We start from the raw sequence: 12,970 nt of genomic DNA on the forward strand, positions 1-12,970 counted from the left end.
TCTTTAAGCTTCCACAAATTGATAGTAGAAGTAGGTTATAGTATTCTGCTTTGATTTATATTGCATTATCAAGTTAACCTACATCAGATTTCCTACAAGTTAAATCTTTCGCTTAAGAGAAAGAATTTGATAACGATTAATGTGATGGAGAGTAAGATGTTTAATATTTTTTTAAAGTAAAAAATCAAATAAGTTAAACATTTCACTTGCATCACTTGCATGTCCCTGATGGGGGTGTTTTGGCATTGCCTACACTCTCCACACGTTGAATAACGTTGCATGTCGCACAAGTGTGTCCAAGATAGTCTTGATCTTAAATATTTATGACGTTGAAGACATACTTGTCGTGAGACTTTGTTCTCTGTTGAAAACAATCATGTTTTTCGAAACCATATTTCTCCAGTTATAATGCATTTCTCTACCGAATCTAGCATTTGGTTTTGTTGAGCCCCATCACGTCTCTGGTTTGAGAAGAAAGAGAATGGAGAATCCAAATTACTGTGCTTGCTTCGATTTGTCACTTCCATTTAGTATCCAAGTCTCTTGCCTACTTATATATATTGTTGTTACTAAAGCACTGAACACTAGCTTTGTTTGGTGTAAAAAATCTTCCCGGTTTTTCCAAGAATGAAACTTGGTGCCATCTCTCTTTCTCAGGGAACCAACAACAGTGACTTAGACGAATAATCCTAACCCTAGTTTTATGAATGCAGTTGCCAACCTTTAAATGAAATGATGCTTGTTAGCCACCAGAGTTATATTGCCTTACTTGATCTACGTTTTCGAGATGCCCCTAATAACCAACGAATGGCAAGTACTTTTCCTTGGGTTGATCTTATCTCAGTGGGAACTCGATAAGTCGATCCACCCACACGTCTTGCTTTTACTGTTACATTGGGAGTTACTCTACGTATTGCTTGGCGTAGAACAGATAGTGGATTTTTATCCGTCTTTTGTTGAATCTTTTTGATGGCTCGATAAAGAATTCGATAAGCCAATGATTTTTTTCAGTTTTTAAGAATACAGTTAACCACCATGTTAACTAATCAATTATGATAAATAGGATCGGATTTTGCAGTTTTTTTTTCTGCAGTACTTCGCCGTGACATGAGTGTGAAAAAGGTTCAAGAATCTATTTCATAAAGGCTGAAAATCATTTATTTTTGCTTTTTTACTCCATATTGTAGGGTGGATCTCTAAAGGTATGAAAGATCTCCCTCCAAACCGTACATACGACTTTCGTCGAATACGGCTTTCCACATTATTATATCTGCATAGATGAGATATATTCTTTATGCATATAATTCTGTTTACTCACTCTCAATTGAGTATCCGTTCCCTTTCTTTCTTTTGCTATGATTGGAAATCCTGTATTTTACATATCTATACGATCAAGTCCTTAGGTTTACAAAATAGTGTATAAAAAAGTGTTTCAAATCATTGCTATTTGACTTGAACCCGTTCTAATAAGGTCAAGGTATTTTTGAATTTTCTGTTGAAACAATCAGGGAAAACTTCGAAAATGATTTCGATATTGAACCTTGGACATATAATAGTTCCAATGAAAAATAAGATCGTGTTTTTTTTTTCATGGTAGCCTGCTCTAGTCCCCTTACAAAACGTTCGTTATTAGGTTAGCTATATACTTAACATGTTCCTAGCAATTCACATGGCATCATCATGAAATGATACAAGTATTAGATAAGTAAGAATATACAACGCACTAGAACGCCCTTGTTGACGATCTTTTACTTCGGCAGCATCTAGGGTTCCTCGAACAATGTGATATCTCACACCGGGTAAATCTTTAACCCTTCCTCCTCTTACTAATACTACAGAATGTTCTTGTAAATTATGGTCAATACCAGGTATATAAGCAGTGATTTCAAATCCAGAGGTTAATCGTACTCTGGCAACTTTACGTAAGGCAGAGTTTGGTTTTTTGGGGGTGATAGTGGAAAAGTTGACAGATAAGTTTTCTTCACTGTCACTCTACAAAACCGTACATGAGATTTGCACCTCATACGGCTTCTCGTTCAATTTTTTTTTGTTTCGAAGTAAGATAAATTGGATTATTCTCGTTGTTCGATAATATTAATATTCCCTTCCTTTATACATTATGTCTCAAAGAGTAACTGGAACCAATTAAGTCAAACACATTTTCGTATTCTAACCAAACACTAATGAATCCTATTTGTCCTTTTCGGTCAAAAATATTATGCAAAATATTCGGGATTCCCTCTTCCTTCTCTATTCCCATCCTATAAGTACAGTGCCTGAAGAAATACTCTTTTTGTATGAATCGACATTATTACATGCTAATTCCTTCTTGATATCTCGATATATCATTCCTCCAAATCACAAATTGGATTCGAAATTGACGGGTTAAATCAATTTAATGAAAGATCCTGGCTTTCGTGCTTTAATTCCCCCATTTAAATAGGCTACATTCCAGGTGAATACCATGGGTCAATACCATGTGTCATTTTGGTGAATACCATGGGTCAATACCATGTGCCATTTTTATTTTTATTAATTCCAATATTAGGGTTAATAATGGTTTTTTGCATGGTATTAATAACAATCTAGTCCATAGTATTTGTCCCATAGTATTTTGGCCATAGGTTTCACCTAAATATAACCAATTTTTTGAGTGTTCGTAAATATAAGGTGACTTATGGAGTAAATATAAAAAAAATGTTTTATTTGTTTACCATACCTCTCGTTTATTTATATTTTTATTAATTTACCATACCTCTTTTACAAATATGGTATTTGGCCCATAGGATTCACTTAAATAAAACCTCTTTCTTGAGCCTTCATAAATAGAACGAGGGTTATGGACTAAATATAAAAAGAGGTTTTATTTATTTACGATAGGTCTAGTTTATTTATATTTTTATTTATTTACCATACCTTTTGAGTAAGTATAAAAAGACATTTTATTTATTTACCATACCTCCACTTTACTTATATTTTTATTTGTTTACACCCTTACATGTATATAAGGTGACTTATGGAGTAAATATAAAAAATGTTTTATTTATTTACCATACCTCTCATTTATTTATATTTTTATTAATTTACCATACCTCTTTTATAAATATGGTATTTGGCCCATAGGATTCACTTAAATAAAACCTATTATTGAAAATGGGCGAATGGATTCACTTAAATAAAACCTATTCTTGAAAATGGGCGAATGGAAGGTTGTAAGTCCTAATTTCAAGGGCTAAATTTACCTTTTTTACCCTCTCCCTTAAAATAAGGTGGGCTATTTGAGGTGATTTGTAAAAATGTACTATGATACAAAATATTCGCCCACTAAAAATTTAAAACCCTTTAATTTCGCCAAAGGGCGAACATTCGCCCCTAAAATTATCATTGAAAATATATCATGAAAATTGACCTTTTAATTTAAATTGGTAGATTCCATTATTATTTTAACGTTTTTGTCGAGAGAATGGATTGATTCAATTTGCAGCATATTTAGATAAAGAATATGCAGAGTTATCTATCTACGAGAGAAATGAATAAATGAAATACATAAGATGTCTTTCACATCACAATATATGAATTAACCCCATTGTTCCTTATGGCAGTTCCAAAAAAGCGTAATTCTAGATCAAAAAAAAAAAATCGTAAAAATGTTCGGAAGGGAAAAGCATATCGGGCCACAATAAAAGCTTTTTCTTTAGCTAAATCTATCTCCACCAGTCATTCGAAAAGTTTTTATTGCATAGTCAATGATGATTCCTCTGGATCATCCGAATCAAAATTGACAGCAATTGATTTGGATGACCCGTAGCACAACACGAGCGAATATGCGCGTTATTGCTTTATGGCGAATAATTACTATAGTTTTATATATCTTGATTCATTCTTCTTCTGTTTCTGCTCCTCGCAATGATTCATCCCCCTATTGGGTCCCATTTTTTGCCTCCTTTATGGTTTGGATAAAAAGAAGTTCTCAATCCTTTAGGAGAACTAAAAGTAATCATCTTTCTTCGTATCTCTACCATTTATAATGCGTAATGCCCAAACCACTGTGACAAAGATACATAAAAAGAGCTGACTAATCTAGTGCAATTTGATCCTATTGATGAAACCCCCTTCTACATCTTAGTAGCTCAAAATAGGATCAATTCATTCATTAACAGCGTATATATGGTAATATTACCCTGTATGTAATATTATTGGGAGCTATAAATATATTTGGATGTCTCCCCGAAAATTGGAAAGTCTAAATAATAATCATATGGGAGATCATGGATCAGAAACATAGTTTCGTTCTAGATATGTATATAATCAAACCATCCAATCAAAAAAATTATAAAGTGATGGTATAACCTTGTTTGGAATCTAGCTGTTCCGATTCTTCCCATCGTAAGCGAAATAAGCGAAAATTTACATATATTCTTTGTACGATAATGCATGTGACTATTTCCAATTCTCTTTCGGAACAGCGGGATCTGAACCCACGACCTCCATCACCCCAAGATGGCGCGCTACCAAGCTGCGCCATGCTCCGTTATAACTATCAACCAACATAAAATTGATTCAAATGTTAATGCCCGAACTTAGATCTTATTTGGACTTATATTATATTCACAGATCACTCCCTCTGCTAGACACGTTCCATAACATTGACGATCTGGTGTAAATAAGCTAGTATGGTCCCTACAAAGCCGCCATGGTGAAATTGATAGACACGCTGCTCTTAGGAAGCAGTGCAAGAGCATCTCGGTTCAAATCCGAGTGGCGGTATTTTTCCAGGAAGATCTCATCAATCACTTCTTCCTATGTAACAATATATGTTCAATCTATTTTCATTGTGATGGATCAATCCTATCTTTCCATCATAGATCTCATTTGGGAATAAAACAAATAAATGAGTTTATTATGATATTCATAACTTTAGAACATATATTGGCTCACATCTCTTTTTCTCTCATTTTGGTTGTCACTCTCATTTACTGGGGAACCTTAGTTTATGGAATTGAAGGACTAAGTAGTTCGGGAGGAAAAGGCATGATAGTTACCACATCTCTTTTTCTCTCATTTTGGTTGTCACTCTCATTTACTGGGGAACCTTAGTTTATGGAATTGAAGGACTAAGTAGTTCGGGAGGAAAAGGCATGATAGTTACTTTTCTTTGTACAACGGGATTATTTTCTTTGTACAACCAGATTATTAATTAATCGTTGGCTTAAATGAAATGATGCGTGTTAGCCGCCAGAGTTATATTGCCTTACTTGATCTATTTAAATGTAGAACTCATAGATGTCGTAGGCACCATCCTTTAAATGAAAAGATGTTACTTGAAACAAGTATGGTTCTCCTTTTTCCTAGATCTAAAATAGGAGTTGCTTTTCTTTCCTTGTAGCTCAAGTTAGAACTCACATTTTTCTAAGTTATGTTTCTTAGTCTTTCTCAAGGTGGCTAGGAGCGACGCTCATCCTCGTAGCTTCAAAGGCTCGAAAACAAAGACTCATCCTGGTAATTTTAATGGCTCGAAAAAAAAGACTCTGTTTAGAACGTATTCAAAAGCAGCTCAACAACTCTTATATTATCCCATGTTATGTTATGTTTTGGGGAATTATTTTTGGGAAGGGACCAGTCCACAACTGTGATAGACAAGTAAGACAGAGAAGCAAGGTCAAGGAGGCAATGGGGTGAGAAATGCTATGTACCTGCAAGTGGACATGCCAGGTTGGGGAAGGAAGACATATGTATCTGCAAGTGGACATGCCAGGGAAGGACGACATCAAAGTTCCATCTACAAGTGGACATGCAGGGAATGACGACATCAAAGCTCAGGTATTCAACATGCGAGGGAAAGAACGACATCAAAGCTCAGGTATTTGAGAAGCAATCTTTGTCCATCTTTATTTTTATTGTGTGACAAATTTTTTAGATAGAAATAGTGTTGCAATCTTAGCTTACTATAAGCAAGTTCTTGAATATGAAATGTTATAAAAACACTCACCAAATGCAGGAACAAACATATAACCAAAATCAGAATTGATAGGTGATGCATGTAGAGTTAACATAGAAATAGACAAATTTATATAAAGTTGTTGAATATGAAATGTTATAACAACACTGACCAAATGTAGGAACAAACGTAACCAAAATCAAAATTGATAGGTGATGCATGTAGAGTTAGCATAGAAATAGACAAATTTATATAATTTTTCTTGTCAAGATAATTTACCTTAAGCAATTTCGATTGTTCTAGCTAATACCAAGCGCCTTTCTCTTCTTACCCAAGCAATTCCGACTGTTCCAGCGAATACGAGATGTCGATATGTATCTCTTTGCAAGCGAACCTGGTGTATAGGTGAGTCTTGATTTTTTATATAATTTTTCCTATCAAGCTAATTTACTAGCCTGCACAGCAATAAAAGCGGAAAAAGCTGTCGTTGTTAAACTATTGTCTGAAAATACTGTTGTTGCTAAACTATTCCATTGTTCCTCTAGACTCCACTCTTTTCTAGTGGCCACCAGAAAACATTGAAGCAATTCTGACGCTTCCAGCCCAAAGAGAAAATATTTTCTTCCAACTCTTAAGTGGTGGAAACCAGAAAACATTGAAGCAATTCTAATTGTTTCTCTCAAAAGAGAGTAAACGGAAACAAAAATGCAGAAAACGGAAACAAAAATAGAGAAATTGTAGCAGTGTAATACAGAAATTGTAGCAGTGTTTCCCTCCCAGATCTGGTTTTCATGATGTGGTTCTTATGCGAACAACTTAGAAAGTATGGTGAGTCTCATGCAAACCACAAGACACGGGTAGTGATGAGTGGGTAGAGCCAGTGAGAAGTGAGCAGAGGTGTGGGCACAAGTGGTGAGCAGAGGTGTGGGCACAAGTGATGAGTGGGTGCCAAAGTAGATGCCGACATAACCACCTTATGCATTGCATAATATATATAATGCAAAGCAAACATTTTATACTAACGAAGTAATGCTAGCATTACTTCCTATTCGATAAAATAGGATTGATGTGAGCCTTTTTCAACTTTGAAAATCAGTGAAGAATAGAAGTCGTGCCTCGAGAAGAGGCCAATAAGATGAAAAAAAATTCTATGGGTTAAAACAACCATTGTATCTTCCTGATAGGTTTAAGAAAAATGTTTTACAAAATATCAGTGTAAAACTTACGGTAAATTAATTTAATTTGTGGATGAACTAATGCTAAAGCCATAAATCGATTACTATAGTCCATGTCATGACGGCAAGGACTAATAATATTTGGCAATCTTTAAAACATTCTTGTTGGTTAGCTTTGGCAATCTTTAAAACACATTCTTGTTGGTTAGCTTTAATGCTTAGGTACATGGGAATCACTCCTGACATGTAGAGAACCCATTCAACATGTAGGGAACCCATTCCAGTGGTTCCAACGTTATTTGGAGTTGTGGAATGGGAACAAAGTGTTTCAATTTTTTTTTTTGAGGAATGGAGGGATGAGATGATGTTTCTAAAATTTAGAAAACGCTAATTATGGAAATTGGGAGTAGAGTTTTCAGTATTTCTAGATATGGGAATGGCCTCACATTCTTTTTCTGTCGAGGAGCATGTGGACACTCCTCGATAGGGAGGGAATGCATGGTCCTTCCCACAACGAGAACACTAAAATAATAGTAAATGGCATGAAAACTAAATGGAATCCCCTTTCTGGCGCCGAGATTTTCTCACAAATCTCCTTTGTTGGCATGAAATCAACTTTCTCTCTCCTCCCAAACATCCATAAATTGGCATGATCAGGCCTCATCACTCTTTCAATCACTAAGGTGTGGGCGACTTAGATAATTGTGATTGTTCATTGATAACTATGCATTGTGTATTGATCAAAAAAGAGTGATTTCTCATCTGTGCGTTGTGTGCACTCAACATTATGTATTGTTGAGAATGAGAGGACAGAATATCTATGTTCACCCCAGCGAATGGTCGAATAGTGGACAGTGGGTTGAGAAGCCAGCTACAACTACGGAGGAGAGGTATTGTTTGAGTACCTAACACAACTGCAAGTCGGCAGTAGTTGCTTGAGGTATTTTTTTTTTTCCAGAACTTTTTTAACTAACCGAAAGCTTTCTATTTCAACTTAAGGTAGATGAGGAGTTGTTGATTTTTTTTTTTTAATTGACAACTTAGATTGATTCTCAAGGAAATATGCTCAGCATGTGCTTTCTCTGAATGTTTAACAAAGAAGTAGTGTGTTAGAGAGTTTGTTATGTAGCATTGATTTTTAGAAAAACTACCTTATATCTTGGTTGTAAAAGATAGAAACTCTTCAACACTTCTATTTTTTTTATCAAGACCTGGAATTCTTAAAAATTAGGTAAAATCAAAATTAATAATATTATTTTTATTGTAATAATTTTTTTATTATATATTTATCAATGATAAATATAAAAAAACATTTAACTATATCAACTACATCAATATTTTTAATTTATAGTTAATTAAACTTACAACATTTTATTTTATATTAACTATTTTTACTCAATCCTCTTCCTGCCTTTGTTCTTCGAATTGCAACATGCTCGTATAGAACTACTACCAGAACCAATGCATAGGAATAACTGCTCTGACATCTACAGACCTAGCTACTACCAAGACCTAATCCCACGTTGTTTTACGTTGGCATTTATTTCTATTTTACCTTGGCTACTTTCCCTTGGCCCACGCTGCTTGAGGCTACTTCTACTTTACTTTTGGGCTACATGTGCACTTCTCTCTAAATTCTTACTACTGGACTTGGATTATTGTTGCTGCACTTGGGTATTTCCGCGCAACTTCTTTATGTCTCTTTCCTTCTATCTACTTATCAATACTGCATTTGTTTTAAATTTTAAATTAATCAATGAACGTCTGCTATATACAAATTTACTATTGAAACACGCCATCAATATCGGTGTGTGAATAACTCTGGTCATAGCGTGGGAGAAAATCAGATCTGAACACTTAGTAAAATTATTGTTTCTCTCGGCTTATTCCCACTTTCCGGGCAGACGCAATTCCCTACGCAGCTCAAAACAATTCCAGATATGTTTGGCGATCGGCCATGGAAAAGAGATTTTATATACTACCTTCACTGTGGGAGTTCAATTCAAAACGGTGAGGAGGCGTCACTGTGGAAGTTCAATCCAAATTCACAGGAGGGCAGACTATTGGAGCCATGTTAAGCATTGGACCTGCAAATGTTCACCACGTGCTATGGCTCTTCAAATACCTCAAGGCGATGCACCACGAAAATAGATGCCCCAATGCAAACTGTATTTGAAAATCTGTTGTGGGCCATTCAAGGAGAAGGCAATAATCTTAAATCATATTGCTGACGCTAAGATTTTCATGTCATAATGGTATAGTTGGGTCTGTGAGCCTGTTTTCTTTATCTGATTAATCACGTAGTTGGAGTGATATGTGTAAATTTAAATTTTTAATGGATCTATGAACGCTGGTATATGAAGGCTGGTCTCTCACACATCTACTGTTGTGAGATGATCAAATATGCAGAACCACAAAGAACAGGTCAACCACTGAACAAATTGATGTGATCCGACATGTTAAGGTTAAGTTGGTGTGACCTGTGGTGACCCGTGGTGCTCGTGGAGAGTTAGTAGTACATGTTATTTTATACAAGGTCAAGTTGTAGAATTATCTGTTTAAGACATTATGTACCCAAAATGCTATTGTAGATAACTGGTGAATATATTGAAAGGCCATATATTCCACAGATGGTGACAGTTCCATAGGATGCTTCAGTGTCGCACTCCATGAGGTTGATAAGCCTCAATTCTGCAAAGCACCTCAACAACGGTGAGAAGCAGTTATGTCTTAAATGGATCTAGGAAGCTCAAAAGTGGTGAAAAAAAATATATTAGCCCTAGTGATAACCATATCTAACAAATTTGACAAAAACTTATTTATTATTGTAATGTCTATTTTAAGTATTAAATGTCATGTAAGCATTAAGGGAGGGTATTGGAAGTAATGATTCCATTACTTCTAAGTTGTAGTGAGTTGTAATTATGTGAGTTCCTAGATTTTTAATTGTATTACCTATTTTTAGTAATCTAGATCCACTATTCTCATATCTAGAAGTATCATGTGCTCCTATATATATAATTTTTGTGATCAATAAAATATGTACGTATTTTGTGTGTGCAATCTCTCTTAATCTCAATTTCTAAGATATTATTGATGATGAGTAAAGGCACTTTTATCATGTCGATTCAAAAAAAATCCTAAATAATTGAAATTTTATATCCATTCTTAGGTGTGCTATGAAGTCTATTTCAATGCTCAAAATTATGTTTTGATGCCATAGTTCTTGAAAGATAATTTATTGTGGAGACACTTCATTACAAACTTCATAGGGATGAATCAATGTCTTTATTGACTGAAGTTTCTTAATAATTTTGGCATAGTTATATTTAAAAAAATTCAAGTAGTCGCTTTTCATTGTATATTAATATATTATATTAATTTCCCTTTCATTTGGTACTATCAAGCAACACATGGACTAAATTGCTTGCTAAATATGCATTTTAGAAACAATGGAATATGGATATGGATTTTGACTCGAAAAGAGAATTGTGTCACCAAGATATATATTTTTTTGTTTTATTTCTTCTTCTCTTTACAGTTTCTATTGAAATTTAAAAACATTGGTGTCCTATCAATACCAGAATATGTTTTTTTAACAAAATTCCATTAATTACGCTGATAAGATTTTTCTTTGCTGGCTTGGGGTGGGCAAACACTGATCACCTCAACCAATGAGAATGCTTGGATTTCACCCTTCTAATCAATAACATTACGACATGTGGTTTCCCTTCCACCAATATCATCTTGCCATATGTTGAAATAAATTTCTATCCACATCTCGACCACCTGCGTCATCCTGCCATACTACTCTCCCTTCTGCATTTAGTTTTGACACACATCTTGGTCACCTGTGTCATCTGGCCATACTGCTCTCCCTTCAACATTTACTTTTGATGCACGTCTCGCCCACTTGCATGTTTTTGCAAGTCACTATGACACACCATCCCAACATGTGTCCTTCTAGAAATGAAATTAAACAAGCTCTTAAACTCTGAAAGTGTCTTAGATCTGATCATATTTCTTCAATTCTTGTTCTGCATTGAAACTATATAAAGAGCTATATGTAGGTGTAAAGCTAAATTGAATTCAAATCTAAAGTAGGTTGTATCCTGGTATGCTTTGCTTCTAATTGTCTGCAACTTGCAAGCAACTTTATGACCTAAGCAGTTGATAAGAAGAAGACATAAGATATAGGGTTATGCTTGCCTGGATTGCCTGGAAAATTTATCTTTCTCTTCACAGGAGCCACTTGTACTCCACTGTTACAATCAACAGGTCAATCGAGCCCATCCACCATACCTTCCGCATTGAATTGCACTGTCCACCATGACATTACTTGTGTTGTAGAGGCTTGCACCCTTCTCCTTGCCATTTTTTAGTCGATCCCCATCCATCATATGTCTTCTCTCCCTTCCACCTTCAGCTTTCACGCCCTCCTCTTTGGCACACCATACCCTTCTCATTCCCATTGGTCAATCGAGTGCTTGTCTTTAATCTGGCCCATCCACATCCCTATCCGACGTACCTGCAAGAAGAGCGTTGAATTGGATTGAGTTATGGGTGTTCACGGGCCATCCTCTACCCACAATCGATCACTTCATTCAACTGCCAATATATTGTTAGGGGTGTCTTCTTACCTGGTGTTGTTTGAACAGGTCAATTTTACAGTGTCGGAGTTCAAATTTCACAACATCATACCTAAGGGACATCACACCATCCAGACTGAAGGAATTCGGCAGATTGCTTTCCGAAAACACAATGTAACTTGTATATGCTAAATCCAAGTTATTCATAAGCCAATTCACTTAAATTATGATCGAACTGAATGGTTCCACTGTTAATTAATCCTTGAGACATGTCATTGTGCATCATTTTTTCACAAGATATTTCTTTCCCTAAAAACTATAGATGTAATGAATTCCACAACAACTTGTTCCTTCTTGTCAATTAATACCATCCATTTTATCTGTGCTTTTGTAGAAAATTCATGTTGATTGCAGCGATGGCATATATTCTTGTAAATGTGAAATGCAAGCTTCTCCAATGCAAATGGTTTTCTTCTTATTTCAACTATTGTGCTTCTTATTTAAATTGACTTGAGTTGTAAAAGTTCTGTATTTTGCAGGTTGCAGAACTTTTTATAAATTATTTTTTAAATATGATTGAGATTTTCCCTTTTTCTCTCATTTGCCTTCTTTGTATGATTTATCCAAAGTATCTTATTTTATCAAGTGATTTAGTAACAATACAATTTGTTGCAACTGAGACAAGATAATGAAACAAAAATATCTGGTGTTCATGTTCTTTTGGATAGGGTTGGTGGGTTATCTTCTCTCATAATAATATTTGTTTGTTGTAATAGAGAGGCTCAAACTATCGTATTTAATAGGTTTCCATTTTATCTGTGCTTTTTTATAAAATTCATGATGATGGCAGCCATGGCATATATTCTTATAAACATGAAATGCGGGATTTGCCGGTGCAAATGTTCTGCTTCTTATTTCAATTGTTGTGCTTCTTATTTGAATTGACTTGAGTTGCAAAAGTTATATATTCTACAGGTTGCAAAACCTTTTATAAATTCTTTTTTAATATGGTTGAGATTTTCCCTTTTTCTCTCGTTTGCCTTCTTTGTATGATTTATCCAAAGTATCTTATTTTAGCAAGTGATTTAGTAACAATACAATTCGTTGCAACCAAGACACGATAATGAAACAAAAAGATACGGTGTTCGTCTTCTTCTGGATAGAGTTGGTGGGTTATCTTCTCTCGAAAGAATATCTATTTGTTGTAACAAAGAGCCGCGGACTGCACTATTTAATAGTTTTAAGTACAAACGGAGAGTTGCAGACTA

This window comes from Pinus tabuliformis, chromosome 7 (genome assembly GCF_031772625.1).
Source record: "Pinus tabuliformis cultivar Carrire ecotype Pingquan chromosome 7, CPIR1, whole genome shotgun sequence".
Lineage (NCBI taxonomy): Eukaryota > Viridiplantae > Streptophyta > Pinopsida > Pinales > Pinaceae > Pinus > Pinus tabuliformis.